Source organism: Homarus americanus, unplaced genomic scaffold, assembly GCF_018991925.1.
Source record: "Homarus americanus isolate GMGI-L3 unplaced genomic scaffold, GMGI_Hamer_2.0 scaffold367, whole genome shotgun sequence".
In the NCBI taxonomy this organism is placed as follows: domain Eukaryota; kingdom Metazoa; phylum Arthropoda; class Malacostraca; order Decapoda; family Nephropidae; genus Homarus; species Homarus americanus.
Window position 1 is genome coordinate 16685771 of NW_024743709.1, and position 9530 is coordinate 16695300.

Genomic DNA, 9530 nt, shown 5'->3' on the forward strand with positions numbered 1-9530 from the left:
TTCAAGGTGCTGAATGATGATAGTCTACCCTAAGGTGTTGAATGGTGATATTGTACCTCAAGGTGCTGAATGGTGAAAGTCTACCTTAAGGTGTTGAATGGTGATAGTCTACCTCAAGGTGCTGAATGATGATAGTCTACCTCAAGGTACTGAATGATGATAGTCTACCTCAAGGTACTGAATGGTGATAGTCTACCTTAAGGTGCTGAATGGTGATAGTCTACCCCAAGTTTCTGAATGGTCATAGTCTACCTCAAGGTGCTGAATGATGACAGTCTACCTCAAGGTGCTGAATGGTGATAGTTTACCTCAAGGTGCTGAATGATGATTGTCTCCACGAAGGTGCTGAATGGTCATAGTCTACCTCAAGGTACTGAATGGTGATAGTCTACCTCAAGGTGCTGAATAATGATAGTCTACCCCAAGGTACTGAATGTTGATAGTCTACCTCAAGGTGCTGAATGGTGATAGTCTACCTTAAGGTGCTGAATGGTGATAGTCTACCCCAAGGTGCTGAATTGTGATAGTCTACCTCAAAGTGCTGAATGGTGATAGTCTACCTCAAGGTGCTGAATGATGATAGTCTACCTCAAGGTGCTAAATGATGATTGTCTACCTCAAGTTGCTGAATGATGATAGTCTACCGCAAGGTACTGAATGATTATAGTCTACCTCTAGGTGCTGAATGATGATAGTCTACCCCAAGGTGCTGAATGGTGATAGTCTACCTCAAGGTGCTCAATGGTGACAGTCTACCTTAAGGTGCTCAATGGTGATAATCTACCCCAAGGTGCTGAATGGTGATAGTCAACCTCAAAGTGCTGAATGGTGATAGTCCACCCAAAGGTGCTGAATGGTGATAGTCTACCTCAAGGTGCTGAATGGTGATAGTCTACCTTAAGGTGCTGAATGGTGATAGTCTACCTCAAGGTGCTGAATGGTGATAGTTTACCTCAAGGTGCTGAATGATGATAGTCTACCCCAAAGTGCTGAATGGTGGTAGTCTACTTCAAGGTGCTAAATGATGATAGTCTACCCCAAGGTGCTGAATGGTGGTAGTCTACCTCAAGGTGCTAAATGATGATAGTCTACCTCAAGGTGCTGAATGATGATAGTCTACCTCAAGTCGCTGAATGATGATAGTCTACCTCAAGGTGCTAAATGGTGATAGTTTACCTCAAGGTGCTGAATGATGATCGTCTACCTCAAGGTGCTGAATGATGATAGTCTACCCCCAAAGTGGCTGAATGGTGATAGTCTACCTCAAGGTGCTGAATGGTGTCTACCTCAAGGTGCTGAATGGTGATAGTCTACCTCAAGGTGCTGAATGAGTGATTGTCTACCTTAAGGTGCTGAATGGTGATAGTCACACTCAAGGTGCTGAATGGTGATATAGTTTGTAAAGGTGCTGAATGATGATCGTCTACCTCAAAGGTGCTGAATGATAGTCTACCCCAAAGTGGCTGAATGGTGATAGTCTACCTCCAAGGTGCTGAATGGTGATAGTCTACCTTAAGGTGCTGAATGGTGATAGTCTACCCCAAGGTGCTGAATGGTGATAGTCTACCTCAAGGTGCTGAATGGTGAGAGTCTACCTTAAGGGTGCTGAATGGTGATAGTCTACCCCATGGTGTTGAATGGTGATAGTCTACCTCAAAGTGCTGAATGGTGATAGTCTACCTTAAGGTGCTGAATGGTGATAGTCTACCTCAAGGTGCTGAATGGTGATAGTTTACCTCAAGGTGCTGAATGATGATCGTCTACCTCAAGGTGCTGAATGATGATAGTCCACCCCAAAGTGCTGGATGGTGACAGTATACCTTAAGGTACTGAATGGTGATAGTCTACCTTAAGGTGCTGAATGTGATAGTCTACCCCAAGGTGCTGAATGATGATAGTCTACCTCAAGGTGCTGAATGGTGATAGTCTACCTTAAGGTGCTGAATGGTGATAGTCTACCCCATGGTGAATAGATAGTCTACCTCAAAGTGCTGAATGGTGATAGTCTACCTTAAAGGTGCTGAATGGTGATAGTCTACCTCAAGGTGCTGAATGGTGATAGTTTACCTCAAGGTGCTGAATGATGATCGTCTACCTCAAGGTGCTGAATGATGATAGTATACCTCAAAGTGCTGGATGGTGACACTATACCTTAAGGTACTGAATGGTGATAGTCTACCTCATGGTGCTGAATGATGATAGTCTACCTCAAGGTGCTGAATGAGGATAGTCTACCCTAAGGTGCTGACTGGTGATAGCCTACCTCAAGGTGCTGAATGGCGATAGTCTACCTTAATGGGCTGAATGGTGATAGTCTACTTCAAGGTGGTGAATGATGATAGTCTACCCCAAGGTGCTGAATGGTGGTAGTCTACCTCAAGGTGCTAAATGATGATAGTCTACCTCAAGGTACTGAAAGGTGATAGTCTACCCCAAGGTGCTGAATGGTGATAGTCTACCTCAAGGTGCTGAATGATGATAGTCTACCTCAAGCTGCTGAATGATGATAGTCTACCTCAAGGTGCTGAATGGTGATAGTCTACCTCAAGGTGCTGAATGATGATAGTCTACCTCAAGGTTGAATGATGAGTCTACTCAAGGTGCTGAATGATGATAGTCTACCTAAGGTGCTGAATGGTGATAGTCTACCTCAAGGTGTTGAATGATGATATTCTACCTCAAGGTGCTGAATGAAGATAGTCTACCCCAAGGTGCTGAATGGTGATAGTCTACCTCAAGGTGCTGAATGATGATAGTCTATTTCAAGGTGCTGAATGATGATAGTCTACCTCAAGGTACTGAATGATGATAGTCTACCTGAAGGTACTGAATGGTGATAGTCTAACTTACGGTGCTGAATGGTGATAGTCTACCCCAAGTTGCTGTAAGGTGATAATCTACCTCAAGGTGCTGAATGATGATAGTCTACCCCAAGTTGCTGAATGATGATAGTCTACCTCAAGGTGCTGAATGGTGATAGTCTACCTCAAAGTGCTGAATGGTGATAGTCTACCTTAAGGTGCTAAATGGTGATAGTCTACCTCAAGGTGCTGAATGATGATAGTCTACCTCAAGGTACTGAATGATGATAGTCTACCTCAAGGTGCTGAATGATGATAGTCTACCTCAAGGTGCTGAATGGTGATAGTCTACCTCAAGGTGTTGAATGATGATATTCTACCTCAAGGTGCTGAATGAAGATAGTCTACCCCAAGGTGCTGAATGGTGATAGTCTACCTCAAGGTGCTGAATGATGATAGTCTATTTCAAAGGTGCTGAATGATGATAAGTCTCTACCTCAAAGGTACTGAATGATGATAGTCTACCTGAAGGTACTGAATGGTGATAGTCTAACTTACGGTGCTGAATGGTGATAGTCTACCCCAAGTTGCTGTAAGGTGATAGTCTACCTCAAGGTGCTGAATGATGATAGTCTACCCCAAGTTGCTGAATGATGATAGTCTACATCAAGGTGCTGAATGGTGATAGTCTACCTCAAAGTGATGAATGGTGATAGTCTACCTTAAGGTGCTAAATGGTGATAGTCTACCTCAAGGTGCTGAATGATGATAGTCTACCTCAAGGTACTGAATGATGGTAGCCTACCTCAAGGTGCTGAATGATGATAGTCTACCTCAAGGTGCTGAATGGTGATAGTCTACCCAAGGTGCTTTGAATGGTGATAGTCTACACTCAAAGGTGCTGAATGGTGATAGTCTACCTCCAAGGTGCTGAATGATGATGCGTCTACCTCAAGGTGCTGAATGATGATAGTCTACCTCAAGCTGCTGAATGGTGATAGTCTACACTCAAGGTGCTGAATGAGCCAGTCTACCTTAAGGTGCTGAATAATGGTGATAGTCTACCTTAAGGTGCTGATTAGTGATACTCTACCCATGGTGCTGAATAGAGGTGATAGTCTACCTCAAGGTGCTGAATGGTGATAGTCTACCCAAAGGTGCTGAATGGTGATAGTCTACCTCAAAGTGCTGAATGGTGATAGTCTACCCTTAAAGGTGCTTCGAATGAGGTGATAGTCAACCTCAAGGTGCTGAATGATTTGATAGTTTACTTCAAGGTGCTGAATGATGATCGTCTACCTCAAGGTGCTGAATGATGATAGTCTACCCCAAAGTGCTGGATGGTGACAGTATACCTTAAGGTAATGAATGGTGATAGTCTACCTCATGGTGCTGAATGATGATAGTCTACCTCAAGGTGCTGAATGAGGATAGTCTACCCCAAGGTGCTGACTGGTGATAGTCTACCTCAAGGTGCTGAATGGCGATAGTCTACCTTAATGTGCTGAATGGTGATAGTCTACTTCAAGGTTGTGAATGATGATAGTCTACCCCAAGGTGCTGAATGGTGGTAGTCTACCTCAAGGTGCTAAATGATGATAGTCTACCTCAAGGTACTGAATGGTGATAGTCTACCCCAAGGTGCTGAATGGTGATAGTCTACCTCAAGGTGCTGAATGATGATAGTCTACCTCAAGCTGCTGATTGATGATAGTCTACCTCAAGGTGGTGAATGGTGATAGTCTACCTCAAGGTGGTGAATGATGATAGTCTACCTCAAGGTGGTGAATGATGATAGTCTACACCAATGTGCTCAATGGTGATAGTCCAATCTAAGGTGCTGAATGGTGATAATAGTCTACACTCAAGGTGCTGAATGGTGATAGTCTACCTCCAAGGTGCTGAATGATGATAGTCTACATCAAGGTGCTGAATATTGATAGTCTACCCCAAGGTGCTGGTGTTTGATAGTCTACCTCCAAGGTGCTTTGAATGATGATAGTCTACCTCAGGTGTTGAATGATGATAGTCTACCTCCAAGGTGCTGAATGATGATAGTCTACCCCAAGGTGCTCAATGGTGATAGTCTACCTCAAGGTGTTGAATGGTGATAGTCTACCTTAAGGTGCTGAATGGTGATAGTCTATCTCAAGGTGCTGAAAGATGATAGTCTACCTCTAGGTACTGAATTATGATAGTCTACCCCGAGGTGCTGAATGGTGATAGTCTACCTTAAGGTGCTGAATGGTGATAGTCTACCTCAAGGTGCTGAATTGTGATACTCTACCCCAAGGTGCTGAATGGTGATAGTCTACCTCAAGGTGCTGAATGATGATAGTCTACCTCAAGGTGCTGATTGAGGATAGTCTACATCAAGGTGCTCAATGGTGAAAGTCTAGTCTAAGGTGCTGAATGATGATAGTCTACCTCAAGGTGCTGAGTGGTGATAGTCTAACTTAAGGTGCTGAATGGTGATAGTCTACCTCAAGGTACTGAATGATGATAGTCTACCTCAAGGTACTGAATGGTGATAGTTTACCTTAAGGTGCTGAATGGTGATAGCCTACCCCAAGGTGCTGAATGGTGATAGCCTACCTCAAGGTGCTGAATGATGATAGTCTACCTCAATGTGCTGAATGATGATAGTCTACACCAAGGTGCTCAATGGTGAAAGTCCAATCTAAGGTGCTGAATGGTGATAGTCTACCTTAAGGTGCTTAATGGTGATAGCCTACCCCAAGGTGCTGAATGGTGATAGTCTACCTCAAGGTGCTTAATGATGATAGTCTACCTCAAGGTGCTGAATGATAATAGTCTATACCAAGATGCTGAATGATGATAGTCTACCTCAAGGTGCTGAATGATGATACTCTACCCCAATGTGCTCAATGGTGATAGTCTACCTCAAGGTGCTGAATGGTGATAGTCTACCTGAAGGTACTTTGAATGGTGATAGTCTAACTTATGGTGCTGAATGGTGATAGTCTACCCCAAGTTGCTGTATGGTAGTAGTCTACCTCAAGGTGCTGAATGATGATAGTCTATCCCAAGTTGCTGAATGATGATAGTCTACCTCAAGGTGCTGAATGGTGATAGTCTACCTCAAGGTGCTGAATGGTGATAGTCTACCTTAAGGTGCTAAATGGTGATAGTCTACCTCAAGGTGCTGAATGATGATAGTCTACCTCAAGGTACTGAATGATGGTAGTCTACCTCAAGGTACTGAATGATGGTAGTCTACCCCAAGGTGCTGAATGGTGATAGTCTACCTTAAGGTGCTGAATGGTGATAGCCTACCTCAAGGTGCTGAATGATGATAGTCTACCTCAAGGTGCTGAATGATGATAGCCTATCCCAAGGTGTTGAATGGTGATATTCTACCTGAAGGTGCTCAATGGTGAAAGTCTACCTTAAGGTGTTGAATGGTGATAGTCTACCTCAAGGTGCTGAATGATGATAGTCTACCTCAAGGTACTGAATGATGATAGTCTACCTCAAGGTACTGAATGGTGATAGTCTACCCCAAAGTGCTGGATGGTGACACTATACCTTAAGGTACTGAATGGTGATAGTCTACCTCATGGTGCTGAATGATGATAGTCTACCTCAAGGTGCTGAATGAGGATAGTCTACCCTAAGGTGCTGACTGGTGATAGCCTACCTCAAGGTGCTGAATGGCGATAGTCTACCTTAATGGGCTGAATGGTGATAGTCTACTTCAAGGTGGTGAATGATGATAGTCTACCCCAAGGTGCTGAATGGTGGTAGTCTACCTCAAGGTGCTAAATGATGATAGTCTACCTCAAGGTACTGAATGGTGATAGTCTACCCCAAGGTGCTGAATGGTGATAGTCTACCTCAAGGTGCTGAATGATGATAGTCTACCTCAAGCTGCTGAATGATGATAGGCTACCTCAAGGTGCTGAATGGTGATAGTCTACCTCAAGGTGCTGAATGATGATAGTCTACCTCAAGGTGGTGAATGATGATAGTCTACACCAATGTGCTCAATGGTGATAGTCCTATCTAAGGTGCTGAATGGTGATAGTCTACCTCAAGGTGTTGAATGATGATATTCTACCTCAAGGTGCTGAATGAAGATAGTCTACCCCAAGGTGCTGAATGGTGATAGTCTACCTCAAGGTGCTGAATGATGATAGTCTACTTCAAGGTGCTGAATGATGATAGTCTACCTCAAGGTACTGAATGATGATAGTCTAACTTACGGTGCTGAATGGTGATAGTCTACCCCAAGTTGCTGTAAGGTGATAGTCTACCTCAAGGTGCTGAATGATGATAGTCTACCCCAAGTTGCTGAATGATGATAGTCTACCTCAAGGTGCTGAATGGTGATAGTCTACCTCCAAAGTGCTGAATGGTGATAGTCTGCATAGAGTGCTAAATGGTGATAGTCTACCTCAGGTGCTGAATGATGATAGTCTACCTCAAGGTACTGAATGATGGTAGCCTACCTCAAAATTGCTTTGAATGATGATAGTCTACCTCAAGGTGCTGAATAGTGATAGTCTACCTCAAGGTGTTGGTGATGATGTTCTGCCTCAAGGTGCTGGAATGAAGATAGTCTACCCCAAGGTACTGAATGGTGATAGTCTACTCAAGGTGCTGAATGATAGTCTATTTCAAGAACAGTGATAGTCTACCTCAAAATTGCTGAATGATGATAGTCTACCTGAAGGTACTGAATGGTGATAGTCCTAACACGGTGCTGAATGGTGATAGTCTACCCCAGGATTTGCTGTAAGGTGATAATCACCTCAAGGTGCTGAATGATAGTCTACCTCAAGGTGCTGAATGGTGATAGTCTACCTCAAAGTGCAGAATGGTGATAGTCTTCCTTAAGGTGCTAAATGGTGATAGTGTACCTCAAGGTGCTGAATGATGATAGTCTACCTCAAGGTACTGAATGATGGTAGCCTACCTCAAGGTGCTGAATGATGATAGTCTACCTCAAGATGCTGAATGGTGATAGTCTACCCAAAGGTGCTGAATGGTGATAGTCTACCTCAAGGTGCTGAATGGTGATAGTCTACCTCAAGGTGCTGAATGGTGATAGTCTACCTCAAGGTGCTGAATGATGATCGTCTACCTCAAGGTGCTGAATGACGATAGTCTACCTCAAGCTGCTGAATGGTGATAGTCTACCTCAAGGTGCTGAATGGTGATAGTCTACCTTAAGGTGCTGAATGGTGATAGTCTACCTTAAGGTGCTGACTGGTGATAGTCTACCCCATGGTGCTGAATGGTGATAGTCTACCTCAAGGTGCTGAATGGTGATAGTCTACCCAAAGGTGCTGAATGGTGATAGTCTACCTCAAAGTGCTGAATGGTGATCTGCATCATGGTGCTGGAAGCATTTGGACAGAACCATAGGGGTATGAATGGGGTCTACCTAAAGGTTGCTGACTGGTGATAGCCTACCTCAAGGTGCTGAATGGCGATAGTCTACCTTAATGGGCTGAATGGTGATAGTCTACTTCAAGGTGGTGAATGATGATAGTCTACCCCAAGGGGTGCTGAATGGTGGTAGTCTACACTCAAGGTGCTAAATGATGATAGTCACAGGTACTGAATGGTGATAGTCTACCCAAGGTGCTGAATGGTGATGGAGAATTACCTCAAGGTGCTGAATGATGATAGTCTACCTCAAGCTGCTGAATGATGATAGTCTACCTCTAGGGTGCTGAATGGTGATAGTCTCTGCCTCAAGGTGCTGAATGATGATAGTCTACTCAAGCTGCTGAATGATGATAGTCTACTCCAATGTGCTCAATGGTGATAGTCCTATCTAGGTGCTGAATGGTGATAGTCTACACTCAAGATTGTTGAATGATGATATTTATTCCTCAGGTGCTGAATGAAGATAGTCTACCCCAAGGTGCTGAATGGTGATAGTCTACACTCAAGGTGCTGAATGATGATAGTCTACTTCAAGGTGCTGAATGATGATAGTCTGGGTACTGAATGATGATAGTCTACCTGAAGGTACTGAATGGTGATAGTCTAACTTACGGTGCTGAATGGTGATAGTCTACCCAAAAGTTGCTGTGGGTGATAGTCTACCTCAAGGTGCTGAATGATGATAGTCTACCCCAAGTTGCTGAATGATGATAGTCTACCTCCAAGGTGCTGAATGGTGATAGTCTACCTCAAAAGTGCTGAATGGTGATAGTCTACCTTAAGATTGCTAAATGAGTAGTCTACCTCAAGGTGCTGAATGATGATAGTCTACCTCAAGGTACTGAATGATGATAGCCTACCTCAAGGTGCTAATTGATGACCGTCTACCTCCAGGTGCTGAATGGTGATAGTCACCTCAAGGTGTTGGATGATGATATTCTACCTCAAGGTGCTGAATAGAAGATAGTCTACCCCAAGGTGCTGAATGGTGATAGTCTACCTCAAGGGCTGAATGATGATAGTCTACTTCAAGGTGCTGAATGATGATAGTCTACCTCAAGGTACTGAATGATGATAGTCTACCTCAGGTACTGAATGGTGATAGTCTAACTTACGGTGCTGAATGGTGATAGTACCCCAAGTTGCTGTAAGGTGATATTGATCTACCTCCAAGGTGCTTTGAATGATAATAGTCTACCCCAAGTTTGCTGAATATTAGTCTACCTCAAGGTGCTGAATGGTGATAGTCTACCTCTAAGGTGCTGAATGGTGATAGTCTACCTTAAGGTGCTGAATGGTGATAGTCTACCC